The 14,902-nt window shown below is 44.4% G+C and overlaps 1 protein-coding gene and 1 pseudogene across 1 annotated transcript in view; one reads left to right on the top strand and one right to left on the bottom strand.

The window, feature by feature from the left end:
- LOC138007195 (pre-mRNA-processing factor 40 homolog B-like) overlaps positions 1-14,902 on the bottom strand; it is a 54,036-nt gene that overhangs the window by 29,194 nt on the left and 9,940 nt on the right. The window lies entirely within an intron of this gene.
- The window catches only part of LOC138008618 (uncharacterized), a 14,980-nt pseudogene continuing 7,057 nt past the window's right edge, over positions 6,980-14,902 (top strand).

Raw genomic sequence — 14,902 nt, 5'->3', positions numbered from 1 at the left:
AATTGAATATAATTTCACAAAATTTTTAAAATATATATATATATTAGTGATCAAAACTTTTTTCAGTGTTGTGGCTCCTAAAAGAGCCGTTGTTTATAAGAGCCAGTATTTCTCAATAGAAAGTCCTCCATTTCGTCCAAGCTGGCCAACATGTTGAGAATATCTGCCAAGAATAAACACTAATTGTCCAGGAGTGAACGATAATTGTCCATTAGCAAAGACAAGTCTTGTCCGACTGATAAAGTTGTTGTTATGTCTAGCAGCTGAAGTTCTTTTTCATGAAGTTCCTCCACTACATCAAGGCGTTCATCTCTGAGAAAGTTCAGAATTTCACACTTGCGATCTATAATGGCGTCTCAAAATGTTTCGCGCTCAAATAAAAACCGCTGTACAATGTGACTGCAGAAACTCATTAATGTTAGAGGGGGGTGTTCGAATTGACATTGGAGATTGCAGAAGCACATGGAAAGAAGTTTTCATGGACATTTTATTAAAGAAGTGGTGTGCTGAATTCAAATGGCTTGAAATTCGCGACAATCATATGTACTGTCAAATATGTACAAAGTGGCAGAAAAGACTTGCTTCTTGTAGAAACTACAGCAATGCATTTATTACAAAAGGTAGCAACAACTGGCAAAGAAGTGCCGTCAACGAACATAACATCAGTGCAATGCATTCAGATGCAAATGACCACGAGAATCGAGAAACTCTTGGAGATCAATTTCGAAAACACGTGGTCCATAAAATACCGGATGACAATCCTCTGAAGCAATGTTTCGCACGGATGTCAGAAAACGAGCGCCACATGTTAGTACGATCTTTTGAAGTTGCCTATTACATCGCTAAGAAAGGTAGACCTTGATTGTCAATCAATTCTTCATCAAGTGTTACTAAGTTAAGTTCTTAGTTCAAGTTGAACTGTTCACGTTGTGAAAATAGAATACTCAAATAAAGTAGACACTAACGTCACAACAGAAAATTGTACCTTTATTGGGATTTCCAAACTGTTGGGGGGGGGGGGGGGTAATGATTTGAACCTTTACAAAAAATCACCTATCAATCTGTTTTTCCTTATTTCCAACTCTGATAATATTATTATTGAAACCTGTACACCCAGTGATTCATTTAAAAATTTAAAAATTACTGATGCTGTTCTCACCAGGCTGCACCCTTGCAGGATTCCCACAAGAAAAATAGAAATGGTGCATTAAAGCCATGCAAATGCATCCACTTGGGCATGCACAAGGATGCTATGAGCAAAACAGACTTTTACACACAAGCAGTGTTTTAATGGTCAAGTGAATACTCCAGTTCCTTGCTTCTGCAACTGAATGGAAACAGTTTATCAAAGTATTCAAAGTCTTCAATTTTATTGACTTTTGCCTTCCTCAGTCACACCAGTGAAGCACAGCTTCGACGTCTTGACCACCATATTTAATCAGGTAGGTACTTTCAGTAACAGATAATTAATTTTAGAGTGTGGGCTCAAGTTAATTGTCACAGCACAGAGAAATTTAGATTCTTTGGCCCTAAAGTACCAAGGATTTAAGAAAGTGTAAAAGATCATCAAAACGCTGGTGAAGGGGATGATGGAAAAGACAACGTAGCAAGCAAAGATCAAAAAGCTGTTTCACTGTAGAACAACTGTGTTTTTCATCTGGAGTGAATGCCAATTGAAATACACAAGGTTTGCCTATGATCTCGACAAAAAGATGATGACCTGTAAGACTATCTTGGGGCAAACAAATCAAATACACTGACAGTACTGTTGAAGAGCCACCATTGAAAGAGTTCCAATTTTAATGTCCCTTGATAAAATGGACAGAGAAATCACGATGGACTTTTCCCACCCTAGTCATGAAGCCCAAGTAACTTTGTCCCACTTAACCCTTTGACTCCCAAACCGGCCTAAACTGGCCCGACTTAGTATTTTACTCTGTCTAATGCCAGACAATTTACTCGTTAATGGGAAACCCTTGGGAGTCAATGGTTAAGCTCCTGCAGGGACCCTCTTTTTCAGGAAAGGGAGCCCTGGGACTCCCTAAGACAAAATCGTGGTGAAAACACAAAATGCCACAGTCACTGTGACAGCACTTGGAAGCTGCCAGAGCTTGAGCCAACACAGGAGCTCCAATATACAGCCCAAAGGCATCACCATGCCACGGCCCCATAAAATGAATAGATGATCAGGAATGCCTGAGTGAGCAGCAACAGTTGCAGCACCAATCCTGAAGCTGTGACTTGAAAAGATCACTGCATAGTAGCAGCAGTGCAAACATCTTCAAGCCAACGTGACAACAGAGCATGAGAGAGGGGGCTGACCAGATGAAAGGAGACACAACGGCCGGTGACTGGCATCAGAGAGGCAAACACTGCATGAGCGCAGACAAAGCTCAGATCGCAGGACAACCCATGCCATTGCAGAGGCAACAGCCCTTCTAAAAGGGTCAATCGTGGAGACCCTGGAAGGTGAGACCTGAGAATCCACAGCAATGCCACTGACCACCAGGTTGGCGATGGAGTTGACGGCTGACAAGCAAGTTTTGAGGAGAAGAGAAAACCAAAGTAAGCAAGGGTGGTGGAAAAGGAGAGGGACTCGTATGCAGCAGTATATCAAAGACAAGCCAACAAAGTAAAGCATAAAACTGTGGGTCTTGGCTGATAGCTCAAATGCTTATGTCCAGCATTTTGATATTTACATAGGTAGGAAGGCGGGGCAGCAAATCAGTGAGCAAGGCCTTGCGAACAATGTTGTAATGACTACTTTGACCAGGGTTATCATTTATTCATATACAACTCTTACACATCAATGGCCCTTGCCAAGCACCTCTTTGGCCATAGAACCCTTGTTACTGGTACTATTCTAGATGCCAGGTGGAATTTCCCAGCAACTCTAAAAATGGCAAGGTATGGGGGAGGGGTAAGGCTAAGGGGACTATGCGTTGGGAGAGGGATCCCCCTGTTCTTGCTTTGCAGTGGGTCAATAAAAAGGTGGTCTCCATGATAACTACATCTGGTAATGCAAATTAAACAAACCAAGTAAACCGAAAGAGGAAGGCTAGTGGTAAAGGAGAGCGACAGAGGTGATTTTGACACTGTTCACTGTCCCTTATTCAATGATAAACGAAACCTGTGTTTTTACAATGACTGCAAAATTCTTGTGCATTCATTGGTTAATTTTTATTGTCAATAAGTGGACAGGCACATAAATTTATAATTTATGCGATATTGATGCGATATTGGTCACTTCAGATCTCGTGTTTTGACTTAATTTTGACCCCTCTGCCTTTTTATTCTTGTACATGTAGTGGGATAACTTAGTAATGTATATACTGTTCGACAAAAACTGCTTTCAAATGTTTCACAATAGGCAGTTTCATAAGCAGTAGCTTGGTCTCTTAATGCTAACACCGCACAGTGGTTGGTCTCTGTCTCTGCCGTTTTAGTGCTCAATCTCTCGGTCTCCGCGTTGTGAGTGGTCCTCCTGGACTTACTTAGTAATGTATACATGTTGACTATTGTTATCACTTACTACTGCCCTTTTTTTAAGTGTGGGGTCTATCATCTGATGATAGGGGTGAGAGGTGGGCCCCCCATGCCTCCTTTTTTTTTCCAGGTAGTTCCTCAAAGCAGATAGTCTAACAAGAAATTAGTGGTGAAGGTTTTCTGCACATTGGTCACTTCCATCAGTGCCACACAAGTTAAGTTCATAATTAGTTTTCCCACAACAGTAATTAATTAGCTGATTTTAGCTGTCATGTCATCGAGCAATTATTACTTTTATTGATAAGATCTTTTCTTCGAGATTGGTCAAATTTGACATGTTTTGTACTTAGAAGTGCCATATCTTCTGTGTTAGTTGTATTTCATTTAAATTTGCTGTACATGTCAATTATAGATCAGGAAACATTTAGACGTAATTTGGGTTTGCTTATTTGAAATTGCCTGGTCTTCAGTTGTGCCATCACTGCAGTTTTGAAAGCAGTCATTCAATTAGTATTGGTAGTTGTGAGTTGAAATGTGTGTTTTTGGAATACCTTTTCACTTATCTTTTATGGGAGGTATAGCTTTTCACCTGAGTAAATTTGTGTGACAATGTCAGATTTTGCTTTTTTTGGGTAAATTTCTGAAAAAATTCATAAAATATTCTCTTTTCAGTCTATTTCAGCAAAATTGAAGGACGTCTTCTCCATATGGTAAAAAACATTTCCTCTTTGACTCTTTCACAAAGGCAAAGTTTTGTGTTAATCCACCTGACAAGATCGGCCATAGAGTTGAAGAAACATGGGGAAGACCCCAGACTGAACAGGAGGGCCAGGTCCACAAACACCTGAATGCCACTCGAATGCCACTTCATGCCAAGAAGGCACAAATCACAGGAGTGAACAGCAATGTAATTTTATATTGCAGTGAGTAATCCTTGGGGTAGATTCCCACACCAACACAAGCACCAATAGGAGATAACATGTCCGCAACACGATGCCACTCACCAGATTGGCCTCCTTCAGACATGACATCAAAACCAACGACATGCAAACTAGAACCCAAGGGAAAAGGAGGGACCAGCCACATGTCCCACAGCAACTTATAAATATGTACTCTATCAACGATGCCAGGATGCGAAGAGGATGCCTTGTCCCCCCTCCCCACCCCCCTCAAAGAATGCACAAAAGCACCAGGGTTGAAGCCCAAACAAAACCCTGTCAAAGACACGAAAGGACCACAGACACCAAGGCCTGCTCAGGGTGGTGCCAAAGCCCCAGGCCAAACCCACCAACACCAAGGGGAGAAACCCGGGACACCCACTCCGAAAGAAACGGGGAGGGAGATGAACAACCCGCCCCAACTCAAACCAGGAAAGGTAACACACTGCTATAGACAACAAGCACTGCAACACACTCACAGAGTAGAAAACAAGTAGTTTTCTTCCCTACTAGTCCTCTGGACACTCTCTGAGAAATACATGTTTTTGTTTTGTATCGTACCAATGAGAGCTAAAAGCCTCGAAACAAACGAAGAATAACCAAAGGCAAACATTTCAAAAACGAACAGGCAAACAGTGCTACGCATTCTCTTGCTGACTAGAAGTCTGGGTTCTACTTGAAACAAGATGCACTGTAGGATACAATATGGCAGCTTTTCATTTCAAAGGTCCGACTGTGGGTATACGAGTGCCTACACCAAGTAGCTACTCTATTGTGATTGTTATCTACTTTCCTTTGTCGAAACGGAAACAAGTGCAAGGCTCTCTAAAAAAATTAACACAACACCTCAAAACACCTGCTTCCACCAAAAAAAGATGCAAGTGCGAGGAATCATGGAAGGATAAATACAACCAATGCTTCTACTAGTGAACAAGATCCTTATTCTCACAGATCAATAGCCAAATACAGAAATACATTGAATGAACCAACAAAAAATGTAGAGAGACCACCATGAAGGAAAAATTGTTACAACTGTGGATCGTCTAGAAGGTGATCACAAAGAAAAACCACACGTGTGATTACAGTGTAATGGATGTATTGTATATTCACCCTAAGTATTCAACCTTAATTTTAAATTCTAAAAATTTATTTTTTACTCTCCTGAAACGAGTAGATTGTTATGCTTTTCGGAACAAAGTAGCATAAGATCCTTGGAAGATAACACAGCCCAGAGAGAGGAATTTAACAATCAAGATAACTAAAAACATTGTAGTACATAGTCTCTTCTTTCAACAATAATTTATGAGCCGCATGGCCGCATGGAAAGCCGCGTGGCCTTGTCTCGAGCAAGATTTAATGGCCTGGATCACAGAGAAGCGTAACGATGGTTTAGCGATTTTACCAAACATGGTCAGGCTAAAAGCATTGGAACTCTCTAAAGATCCTCAGTATGACATCCCCGCCGACCAGTTAAGGCTTCAAACCATTGCTGTCAAAGATTCATGAAAAGGAATGACTTGTCGCTGCACCAGAAAACAATGCTAGCTCAACATCCTCCACCCAACTACGAGGAGAAAATCTTGCAGTTCCACCAGTTTGTTATCAGGCAAAGACAATCCCACAATTATCCCCTCCATCTTGTTGTGAACGTGGATGAAAGTCCTATTCAGTTCGACGTGCCGTCAAATCAAACTGTTGCAGCAACAGGCACCAAAACTGTGAAGATTCGTACTACCGGAAATGAAAAAAGTGCCTGACTGTCATCTTGGCATGCACAGGAGATGGCTCCAAACTTAAACTGCTGGTCATTTTCAAGCGTAAGACCATGCCGAAGAACTTATGTGTCAGTGGATCAGCGAGGTATGGCGTGACATTCCCCAAGAAATGGTTGTGAGGTCGTTCTTAAAGTGCGGCATCACCAATTCCTTGCCAAGGATGATTTTGTGTATGACTGTTCATCAGATGATGAATCTTTTGAAGACGACGCTCTTTCGGAGGAACTTTTTGCATCTGACTGAAGAGTCAGACTCTGAAGGATTTTAGGACACGTAAAGGTATTGTTGCATGGGACTGAATCATTTTAGATCGTAAGCTTAGTGTACCAAAATCATTTGCTTTGGAACTGTTGTTTATATAGTGTACTGGTAGTTCTAGCTCAATAGTAGTGATTGTTATTCTTTTGGAGGACCTTTTTGCTTTCGACTTTATAGAGTTGGATTTTGAGGAATTCTTGGGCTGTATTCAGTTGGAATGTTTACCATTAGAGTCAAACATGACATGTAGAACGTAGTTCTAGGGACAAAATTACTACTGTAGGATGGCTACAGTGGCCTTTTTGTTTCATTATTTAAGTGTTACAGTAGAATAAAAGGGTGATTTTGTTATGTCACAGAGTTTTTGTTTTGGTGGGCATTGAAAAATGGGGTGCGCATTACACACAGTAATTAAATACGGTAAGTCCCAATGACTTTGAATTTGTAAAAGTGCACCAGAAGAAAATCACAAGACTTGAGCTTGGCTCTAACACTGAATACAGTTACTCTGTTGTAAAGAAGATGGCAGGGCAGGGGCAGTTGTATGTGAAAGTGAAAGAAGGATTTGAGTTTATAAATGGAGAGAGCAGTGAAGATCTCAATGACAACATGCTTCAAAATCATTTTGAAAATTTGCACAAGAGTGATGCAGGTGATCCAACTGGTGCAAATGGAGATAAGAATGGTGAGAATGGAGTGGATGTGGCCCCAGTGCAGCACGGAGCTGAGCTGTTAGTAACCCATCAAGGAGAAACCACTGGTAGACTTTGTGAATCTGACATTTCAGCGCAGCTTAAACAAGAAGAGGCCCTTTGTGACTCCATTATTCGTGGTATCTCTGAATGGGCCGATCCAGTTGAAATCCTAAATTTCTTCAGTGTCACCTCATTAAGGGAAGGCAGCTGGACATCGCACATGGTGTGGACAACAGCAGTGTAATTCATCCAAATGACCCCCAGAATGCCACCAATTATATATGTATTGACCGTGCAAGCATTTTGACAACAACATTTGCAGAGTTTCAGTCTATTAAGGATTTCTCCATAACATTTGAAGTTGAGTTTATGGGTGAAGTTGAGACTATGGGGACCCACAGAAAGAGTGGATACATTTAATGAATTCTGCAGTGAAAGAGAAGTATTTTGCTTTTAGAAGATCATTACCATGTTGGTGTCATGATGGAAATAGCTTTGTTACAAAATGGCCAGCTACCAACCATTCTACAAAGGTTTGAACAAATTCGGTTTGGCGAAAATATTCAAGTTCAAACCAATACTTCTTCATCTATTGAGACCAAGTAATACACAACTAACTGCGAGGATCGTCATCCAGCTTCTCAACCCAGTCTTTTCACAAGAGGGCTCTACTGCTTTATCGAGAGAAAAGGAAGTCTATAGCCTGTTCATAAAGTACATCAAACAAGTGGCCAGTGGGAGGTGATCTCACTTTGAGTTCCATTTCGGTCTTCATAACTGGTGCAGCAGAGGAGCCTGTACTTGGCTTTACACAGCAACCAAGTATTACATTTGTCAATGAGCAAGGAAACGATCAGGTAAGTTGGCATTAAAATTATAGAATACCTAGAGGCTGCTATGAAGCTGAAACTGTCTTGGATAAACTTAACAAACTGTTGTCTGTCATTGTTGCTAGAACAGAAACTCTTCCTGACCTTTCAGATGAGTAATTTTTCACTGGCTAAGTGAAATGAAATAAGTGAAAAATGTTTTTCTCATGCACCCCCGGGGCCTGGGTATAGGTCATGTGACCTATCGGGCAGGCAATTGTTCTTGTTGCGTATGCCATTGCCGACTTTATTGTGTTGTTCCAACAAAAATCCACTTGCTAGTTAGGTCAGTTTATGTTTTTACTAATTGCAACCTAATGCCAAAAGACAACACGTTTGGGTACGAGTTCTCGAGCTCTCAGACGTCTTGAACCGCATAGTGCAAGCCCGGGCGATTGCGAGCGATCTCGCCAGTCAAGACACAGTAGTGCTGACTCAACTCGTGAGCAAGTGCAGACAACACAGGAACCCCCAAGTTGGGCGAAAGAATTGCTTGAACAGCAGCAACATAGTACAGAGTTGAAGAAGATCAAGAGGGATCTGGAGGCCGCTAAACGTTCGAATCAGGAAAAGCCGAACGAGTCAGAACCAAAGTTCGAAGGAAACAAGAAACAGTACAAGCTGATGCAGAACGTGTTGGACAAAACTGGCTCTGCTATGGCCACTCGCGATTACGAGGAAAGGAACAGCCTGCTCCTAAAAGGAGAGGCTTTACTTGTAGAACGAAACAAACACATTTGTCTCGCTGATAAAAGTGGTTGGGATACTGACGAATGCTATACGGTCAAGCCTCTTCCAAGCGACTCCGACATGAGAAATGCATTAAAAAAAACTATCAGAGAAAGTAAACAGTTACGGGAGGAAAAGCGAAAATCAGCGGCAGCAAAGTGGAAATCTAAGAAATCTGTCCAGCAAGACAAAAGGTCGAGGTGCCTAGTTCAAGAAAAACCTCACAGCCAATTTTGGCAGGAAAGTCTTCCAGCAACCTGTCATGTGACTCGCAGCAAGTTTGTTTTCCTTGCTTCCGAAGCGGCCATTTCACCTGTGAATGTCAAGATGCAGTTACAACTAATGCATCACGACTGGCCCGTAATGCAGCACAGCCGTCGGGAAGCCAGCAATAACTATGTTCTGCCGACCGAACTGTATGAAGTTGAACATTGTTCTGTTGAATTTGATGGTGTAGAATTGGATCATTCTGTTTTTCTGTTAAAAATGTTGAGTTGGTCTGTGCTACCCCAGTGAAAGGGAGACTTAAAGAGCATCTTGCACTCTGGAAGGATATTGGAGCGACCAAGTGGGTGCAGGATGTGCTAAGGGATGGGTACAGTCTACCATTTATGTCATTGCCACAGAAGGCATTTTTTCAATAATCATGGTAGCATTGCTGAAGAGCAAGAATTTGTATGCCATGAAGTGGTTAAGTTGCTAGCATCTGGTGCTGTGACAGAGGTAAGAAGAGAAGACTTATGGTTTGCAACCCACTGGGTGTAGTTAAGGACTTTGCACGCAAGCCACGATTTTTGATTGTTGATTTGCGTTATGTTAACCAGCATCTAAGGTCACATACCGTAGTTATTCGGTTATAAGGCGCACGGTTTTTTCAAGAAAAATCTGTCTTTGGGGAGCAAGTTAGTGCTAAAATTGGGGTGCGTCTTATAGCCAAGTATTTTCGTGCAACAAAATCTTAAGATCACAATTTGAGAAGAACTTGCAGTTTAACCCTTTCCAGCCCAAGCAAGAGTGCCATATGGCACTCCCCTGTACCACCCCTCAAATGCCCAAGAGTGCCATATGGCACGCTTTACCTCACTGCTTTTCAACCAATTAAAAACGCCCTTCGTTTGTTGTTCAAGGTCTCTATTGTATTTCAACCAATAGGAATACAATTTACTTTCCATTTGAGTCTACTTTCGGGAGTAGGGTTCATAATGTTATTTTAGCATAAAATAAAGGTTAATGTTGGCAAGCAACCTTTTCTGAGATGAGCCCACACTCGTCTCTCTGCGGTAATTTACAACACATGCCCATATTTGGCAACTGCTATTTAAGCATAGCATGTCATGCGAGTAATCAGTTTGTCCCTTCTCTGAGACCTGCAAGTTTGTACTTTGCTCCAATTGTAACATCGTGTTTTATTTCCGTTTTTCCCGCCACTAACTGATACTCCACCTCATGGAACTCTCCGGGCTTAGCAACGAAGTCCTACGTCTTCTGTTAGCGCAGAACAACTTGCTAATCACAGGTTCACGCGAACAGTTGATCGAGCGGCTTGGCTCGATCTCCCCTTCGAATCCCTCGGCCACACGCACGCGAAACTCTGACGCCTCTGCATCAGCCGCCAAACGTCCACGCACCAACCGCCAAGAACCAGGGAGCAGTGACCTTCCGTACGAGCGCCGCGATCCCACGCCGGAGGACGAATTACCCGGCGACACACCAACCGAACCAAACGACAACAACCCAGAGGATATCCAAGATGGCGGCCGCAACGAGGCCCCTCCCGCGAACTCTGCATTTGACCCAGCAAATCTGGCTACGCTGATCGGCAACATCGTCGATCAAAAGCTGAAGAACTTCAGGCCAGCCGTGCAAAGTGCCTCGTCACTTCCAACAGCGCTTCCAACGTCCTCTTCGACACCTCAGCTCGCAACAACTCGAGAACTTGGGGACCCAACCTTCGTGGCGAGTCTCCTTTCTCAACCATCTTCGTCAACAAGCGCCGACCTTCATCTACCTTCCGTTACACCGTCATCTTCTCTCGCTGATCACGTCCCTACAAAGACCAAGCAAGCTGTTTTACGCGGTGAGTATGTTGAGTTTGATTTGCTGCTGCCAGAAAACTCGTCCCTTGTAACTGATAACGAGCTTACTGGGTTGTCCATATCCGTTGGCGGGAAACAGGTAGAACTCCCTAACCCCCGCAGGAAGAAAACGCATGTCGATTCTATCGATAAATGGTTGTCCGCCTTCGCCGTATACTGTACTATTTTGTTAACTTCCTTCCCCCGGAGGGCGGTTGAGATGTTCGCCTACCAGGAGATCATCCGATCGGCCCAACGGAAATTTGCCGGTTTTGCCTGGCTCTCCTATGACATCGATTTCCGTCGGAAAGCGGCCGGAAACCTTTCCCTCAATTGGGGAGAACGTGATACACAACTCTACCTTATGAAGTTTACCGGGCAAGCCAAATCTTGCTGTTCTATTTGTGGTAGTGGGGATCATTATTCTTATGGGTGCTCCCTTTCCGCCCTTAGACCCAACAATACACAGCGGGGACTCTGCAACAATTACAACCGAGGGACCAAATGCAGCCAAGACCCCTGCCCCTTCAGCCACCGCTGCAAAACCTGCCACGGAGACCACCCAGCTTTCCGCCACGATGACCCCCCTTCAAAACCTAGAAGCCAGACTGATAAGAAATCATCAAACCGCTGAAGCCCTGTTGTCCATGACGCCTCTGACCCCTGTGAATATTCCCCTCTTATCCAACCTTCTCAAGACCCATCCCAATCAGACCTTCGTAGCTAACCTAACTGCTGGGCTAACCGAGGGTTTTCGGGTGGGCTACCAAGGCAGCCGTCTTCCTAAAACAGCCAAAAACCTTCCTTCGGCTTACCGCCACCCCTCAATTATCGAAGGCAACCTCCTAGAAGAAGTTGAACTTGGTCGCCTCGCAGGCCCTTTTGAATCCCCCCCCTTTCCAAATTTTCAGATCCATCCCCTCGGGCTGGTTCCCAAAAAGAATAGCCAAAAATGGCGCACTATTTTCCACCTCTCCTTCCCCAAAGGGTCCCCTGGTAGCCTGAACGCCAACATCCCACTTGAACTTTTCACCCTACAATACATCCGCATTGACGACGCGATCTCATTGGTCCTTGAACATGGCCCCGGCTGTTTCATGACCAAAACTGATATTCAATCGGCCTTCCGCATTATCCCCGTTCACCCCGCTGATTGGGAACTATTGGGTATGTCCTGGAAGGGTCGTTTCTTTTTCGACAAAGCTCTCCCCTTCGGCCTTAGAAGTGCCCCCTACCTTTTCAATCAACTCTCAGATGCCCTGGAATGGCTAGTAAAAAATCACCTCAACATCCCCTCCATTATCCATATCCTGGACGACTTCTTTATTGCCCAGCCCCCTCCACTCTCCCGTTGTGCCACTGCCCTTTGCCAGGTTCTCACCCTATTTGAGGAGCTTAATATCCCCCTTGCCCCAAAGAAGACCTTCCGCCCCACTCAGTGCCTTGAGTTTATGGGGATAACTCTTGACTCTGTCCGCATGGAAGCCCGTCTGCCAATCGACAAACTACACAATGCCCGCTTAATGCTTGCCTCCTGGTCCTCCAAAAGATCTTGCCGCCTACGTGACCTCCAATCTCTTATTGGGACTTTACACTTTGCCTGTCGGGTTATCTCCCCGGGTCGTCCTTTCATGCAACGGATTATAAATCTTACTCGGGGGGTCCGCCACCCTGGGCATTTTGTTTCACTCAACCAAGAATTCAGGAAGGACATTCTCATGTGGCAAATCTTCTTAGACCACTGGAATGGGGTAAGCCTTTTCCTCCCCCCTTTTACTGAGCCCTCTCCCCAAATTCACCTTTTTACAGATGCGGCCGGTTCCCTTGGCTACGGGGGTTTCTTCAATAACCTATGGTTCCAGGGTAAATGGCACCCTTTCCATCAGCTCAACCCTGCCACTGGCATAAGCATCCAGTGGCAAGAGCTCTACCCAATTTACTTGGCCTGCATGCTCTGGGCTCCCCTTTGGGCTAATAGGAGAATTTGCTTTCACTGTGACAACCAAGCAACTGTTGCCATTCTCTCTGCGAAGAGCTCAAAAATAACCCGGATTATGAATCTCGTTCGCCTAATCACCCTGCAGACCTTAAAATTCAATTTTACCTTTTCCGCCAAACATGTCCCTGGCCTTGACAATGGTATCGCTGACAGTCTCTCTCGCTTCCAGATGGCCCGTTTCCGCCTTCTCGCACCGGATGCATCGCCTGTTCCTTGCCAGATCCCTCATTTCCTGACCAAAGTTTGAGTCTGCAGGCGGCCAGTTTCATCTACCACTCCATTGCACCGACCACCCGCCGTACATATTCCTCTGGTGAACGCCAATTCATTCGCTTTTGTTTACACCATGGGCTTGTTTCCCCCCATACCCCTCTCTTACCCAGCAGTGAGGCTACCTTAATTCACTTTGTTACCCACCTTTCCAATACAGTTTCCCATGCCACTATTAAAGTTTATCTGGCAGCAGTAAAAAACCTGCATATTGAGTTTGGTTGTCAACTGGACTTTACCTCCATGCCCCTCCTTTATAAAACTTTACGAGGCATAAAATGTTCACAGACCGTTTCTAAACGGGCACGCTACCCCATCACTATTACGGTTCTCCATCTAATCTACTCTAAGTTACAACCCTTTCACTCCCAGGCTGTTGACTCTTCCATGTTATGGGCTGCCTTTACGCTGGCCTTTTTCGGTTTCCTACGAAGCAGTGAATTCACTTGCAATGGCAAGTTTGACCCCCATACTCACTTATCCAGGGCAGATATCAGCCTCGAACCTAATATTTTCAGTCCGAATTACCTCAAAATTACTATTAAGAAGTCCAAGACTGACCCCTTCCGCGAGACAGCCAAACTCACTATAGCTAGGTCAGACTCTAACGTCTGCGCCGTAACTGCCCTTCAAGACTATCTTCTTCAAACACATGGACAAAGTACCTCTCAGCCTCTCTTCAAATTTGCTGATGGGCGCAATCTTACCCGTGCATCACTTACCAACAACCTGCGCGCTCTACTGCATGTTTGTGGCCTGAACAGCGCAAACTTCGCCTCACACAGCTTTCGTATTGGTGCTGCCACAACAGCAGGAGCGGTGGGACTCCCTGACTGGCTAATCAAAGTCCTCGGAAGGTGGAAATCTAACGCTTACCAAACCTATATCCAGACCCCCAAAGAGGCTATCCTCCAAGTACCCAGGAACTTGGCATCTTGCCTTAACTGACACCTATTTTAGATACATTGAGAACACTGCGATGTCTCCTTGTTCCTGTTTTTATTGTTGCATTTATAGTGTGTTACTTAATTTTTAAGTGTATTCTGGTATTACATGGGCCCCAGGCCACTTCCTCCACAGGCGGCTGGCCTCGCTGTCACTCCCCCATTTGGGGCCAAGGTCTCCCTATGCCTAATCCCTTGCACCTCCTGTGGAGAGCTGGCCTGGGCTACCCTGTCTTACTTAAATTTATGGGCCCCACACAGGGGACTTTCTCGTTACACTCGGCGTTTGTGGGCGGGGAATTGCTGCCTGCGGCATCCCTTCAGCCCTGTGCTGGAGCCCCGTCAGGGAGGGGACATCTGTTCTCTGGCTGGGTTAACTTGGCCCCAGGTAATTTTTTCCAGCAACAATGTCCTCCTTGCAGTACAGGCATGGGGCACCCCCTCGGCATGGCGCCATGTGCCGAGGCCCCCCATCCGGTGGGTTTCATCCGGTCGGTGGGTTATCCGAGCCTTGCCAGTATATTCCCTGCCCACTATTGCCCACTATGTCATCTCGTGTCTTTTCTGCGCGCCATAACATTAAATGTTATTTTAGCATAAAATAAAGGTTAATGTTGGCAAGCAACCTTTTCTGAGATGAGCCCACACTCGTCTCTCTGCGGTAATTTACAACACATGCCCATATTTGGCAACTGCTATTTAAGCATAGCATGTCATGCGAGTAATCAGTTTGTCCCTTCTCTGAGACCTGCAAGTTTGTACTTTGCTCCAATTGTAACCCCTCCCTCCCACCCTCTTATCTCGTAACAATTTGCATGTACTAGTTCTTCGAAACTCTTTTTTCTCTCCTTGTCATTAGGGCTT

Source organism: Montipora foliosa, chromosome 6 (assembly GCF_036669935.1).
Source record: "Montipora foliosa isolate CH-2021 chromosome 6, ASM3666993v2, whole genome shotgun sequence".
NCBI classification, from domain to species: Eukaryota; Metazoa; Cnidaria; class Anthozoa; order Scleractinia; family Acroporidae; genus Montipora; species Montipora foliosa.
The sequence above is the reverse complement of the archived record's forward strand: the minus strand, read 5'-3'. Positions and strand labels throughout refer to the sequence as shown.